Here is a 4,420-nt window from a genome sequence, read left to right as displayed (position 1 = left end):
GGAATTTGTTTGGTTAACCAATTTGTAGTTTGAACCATCCAACATCACTCTAGGCCCTTGATTTGGACCCATTTGGGCTCGAATTGAGTCGAATTTGGTGTCATTGGTCTGGTAATTTTGAGACTCTAAGTTTTACTATACGTTTCCTGAAATTAGAGTTTAGATGATACCAAATTTAATCTCAAAAGTTTCCAACTTGATTTTGCCTCGAGATTCATGCTCGATCAAGATAATTTTGAATGATACATCAAGAATTTATCATGGCTCTCAGGGCCATCCTATCCCATCACAAGAATAACATAAAAAAAAAATCAATGGGATCCCCCAAAGCAAAAAAATAAAAATAAAAAAATAATAAAAGAAAATTATGCTACAAATAAAAGTAACAACAACCATCACACACACTCTCTCTTAAACTCATGCCTAGAATATTCAAAGAAAAGAATAACAACTGCATCAACTTCAGTTAGAATTAGGACCTTTATCTTCATAATCAACATCATCTCTAGCCGGTGGTTACCAAATGAAATTATCATAAGTTAGAGAAGGAGAGAAATGCAATTGATCAAAGTGCTAAAAAATGGACTACTCCTAAACATACCAATCAAAATATTATTGAATTTTGAAGTATATTTGTAGTACTTCTTTTTATGGTTCATATAATGAGCACCCCTTATTTCAGAAAACTCATAGTAGAACAAAAATGTCTCCAAAAAGGCGAACACAATGATACAAAATTTGACACAATCAGAGGCCAAATGGTTTCAATTCAAAAATCTGAAGCGCATTTAGAAGGTTCAAATCATAAATTGGACACCAAACAATTTCCAAATTTGACATTCTTTAGAAGAATCGAGCATCTCAGTGAGTCAAATCAAATGAGCCTAATATCATTTAATTATGATATCATTAAGATACTCAAATACTTAATAAACCATCCACAATCAAGAGAGTTGATATCGGTAGTCCATCCAAAATAGTACTCCTAACTAGCTATTGATCTCCACCCTCTTTACTGGCCATACAACTCCTTGAAAACTATAAATAGACCTCTAATTCTTCAATAAATGGGAACTAAGAAAAGAATAGAATGAAGAGAGGAAATGAAGAGAAATCAAAGTTCTCTTATCACCAGACTCCTCCTCGACCACCGCCTGACCACTGACTTTCGATGGACTTTCGTAAGTCTTCTGTCCGGCCACCGATTATTGCCAGAATTCCACATGAACACCAGGTATCGTCGGATTTCCACCTAGGCACCAAATAATGCTAGATTTATGCCCGGCCACCGATCGCTGCTGGACTTTCATTCGATCCTTGTTTGTCGCTAAATGTTAACCCGACAGTTGACTATTATAATATGATCATCCTCAAGTTCATGGATGAATATATCATTTGTATTATAATCAAACACTGGTAGATTCATTTCAACTGGGCATGGCTCCATAGTTTTGCCTTTCAGTATTTTCCACATACAAAATTCTAATGTTTCTAGTCTCTTTAATTGTGAACTTGATACTCGCGTAATGCTGTGACACCAAATTTAATAACTTAACACCACGAATTGTTTGCCCACAACAACATTGTAGTTATTATTATTATTATTATTATTATTATTATTATTATTATTATTATTATTATTATTATTATTATTATTATTATTATTATTATTATTATTATTATTATTATTATTATTATTATTATTAAGTTACATTAAATAATACAAATCTATTTATGCTAATCTTTAAATCCAACATCTCTTGATTGAGGATCAAGTGCTTAATCAACTAACATAAGAAAGGCGGCCATCTCTTCATTCTTGTTCTTTATTATTGTTATAATGTAAGAACATAAATATACACTAACATGTCACAGATTAAGAATTTGAAAACTCTGGGCGTAAGTTGGTAATTCGGAGGAACTCCAGGTGAGGGTCGAGGAAGAGCTAAGGGCAAGAGTGATCTTTTTTCTCTCTCTTGCTCTCTTACTTGGGATCCCTTTTCAAGAGAAAGGAGGGGTCTATGTATAGATTTCCTAGAGTGGCGTGGTCCATAAATAGGAGAAAGATCAAGGGTAATGAAGAGTGGTTTGAATGGATGGCCGATGTTGAATCCCTTGATCGTGGACCGTTTATTAAGCATTTGAATGTCATAGTGATATCGGAATTCAATGATCTTAGACTCATTGGATTCATATCGTTGAGCCGTTTAATTCAACTATAATCATGTTACATTTGAAATTTGTTTGGAAAACCAAATTGTATTTTGAACCATCCAACATCACTTTTGGTCCTTGATCTGGATCTGTTTGGGCTTGGATTGAGTTGAATTTGGTGTTGTTGGGTTTGTAATTCCAAGATGCTCAATTTGACTACAAGTTTGCTGAAATTGAAGTTCAGATGGTACCAAATTTAATCTCAAAAGTTTCCAACTTTATTTTGCCTCAAGATTCATGCCCGATCAAGATAATTTTAGATGATACATTAAGAATTTATCATGACTTTTATGGAAATCCTATCCCATCACAAGAATAACAGAAACACAACAGCAATGGGAACCCCCAAAGAAAAAAAAATGAAAAATAAAATAAAAGAACAATATGCTACAAATAAAAGTAACAACAACCATCCTTATTATTATTATTATTATTATTATTATTATTATTATTATTATTTTTATTATTATTATGTTACATTAAATAATACAAATCAATTTATGATGATCTTTAAATCTAACATCTCTTGACTGAGGCTCAAGTGCTTAATCAACTGACTTAAGAAAGGTGTCCATCTCTTCATTCTTGTTCTTTATTCTTATTCTAATGTAAGAACATAAATATGCACTAACATGTCACTGATTAAAAATTTGAAAATTACAAATACCATTTGCAAAGCCAATAAATCTGAAGAACGCAAAAAGTTGAGAAAATAAAGCAAAACTGACTACAAATTAGCTCGCCCAATGGAAAACATAGTCTTTTTTTTTTAAGAAATTCAAATTGCATTAAAAGAAGAAATACCTAATACAATCTAGAAAGCAAAAGCAAACCCTTTAAAACTACCATAATGGATATGCGATCCACTAAATTCCATTTTAGATCCATTGGGGTGATGGGGATACCAAATATTAAAACAACCTAAAAGGTTGGTTAGTATCCCATCTTTCTCAAAAGATGGAAAATGAAACATAGTAAAAATCCCATATTTCATCAGAATGGTTTTAAAAAGGTATAAGAAGCCTATAAGCAAAACAAGCTAATGATAACTAGTTTCAAGAAAAAAAAAAAACTAAACCAGCTATCCAAACATCAACCAGACCCCCATCAATCATGGGGTCCAACAAGCTCCAATCAAGAGCAGAATTCATTGTAGTTGCATCAATACAACCGACAACAGCCACCAAGAAAGAACCAATCACTAACGACAAAGAAATAACACCAACTCCCTCCTCAATTGTCCAATAGTCAGCTTCTTCACAAGCAAAGTCATACAAACTGAAAATCATCACCACACCCATCATACTGGCTAGAACAACACCACTAATATTCCAATGTAAAGCCATAACACCAACAACCACCTTAATAAGCCAATAACCGGCCTCATCATTGCTAAAGCCAACCAAACTGATAATCATCACCACTCTCATCACATTGACTTGAGAAAAATAGAAAAACTTCAAATCCTTCAAGTCTTTAACCAATAAGAGTTGATCTTCAAAGAAGAATTGAAAAACAAGTGACCAAACAACCACCTCGTCATTACAAACATCAACCAACAACCTCCTCAACATAGTCGATCCACGGGCAGACCCTTTAGACAATCTGAACAATGTTGATGAAGCAATAACAACAGCTCAAACATCAATAGGCCTAGAGACAACCTCAAACAAAACTTGATTCTCATAGATCAAAGAAGTAACATCGGCATTACCAAAAACCTCCTTCATAATAGCTGCATATCCAGCACCAAACAAACCAGAATTGTGTTTGTCCACAACCAAAAGAACGAAACAGCCTTCTATATTCAAACCAAACACCAATAGATCAATCACTTCAATAATATCAGCAACCTTAGGCCCTAATTCCGAAATATCTTCCTTGGAGGATCCAAAAAAAGCCATCCAAATGGCTGCAAAACTAGGAGTAGCAACATCAACTCCAAGAATCTTCAAGAAACAAGAACCCGGTTCTTCATAATAGAGAGATCCAACTCTACATTCCAAACAACCATACACCAACAAATTTTTAAACAACAAGATATCACAATCTAAGAACTCTATATTCAAACCAAACACCAATAGTCGTCCTTCATTCGCTTTGCCGCCATATTTGTTATTTAAGGTAAGTTTTTATGTTTTTTTTACATAAATTTTTTATTTTTCTTTCTTAAATAGAAAGTAGAATAAGCAAAAAAAAAAAAAAA

Source organism: Dendrobium catenatum, unplaced genomic scaffold, assembly GCF_001605985.2.
Source record: "Dendrobium catenatum unplaced genomic scaffold, ASM160598v2 fragScaff_scaffold_81, whole genome shotgun sequence".
In the NCBI taxonomy this organism is placed as follows: domain Eukaryota; kingdom Viridiplantae; phylum Streptophyta; class Magnoliopsida; order Asparagales; family Orchidaceae; genus Dendrobium; species Dendrobium catenatum.
Note: the sequence above shows the minus strand (reverse complement) of the source record.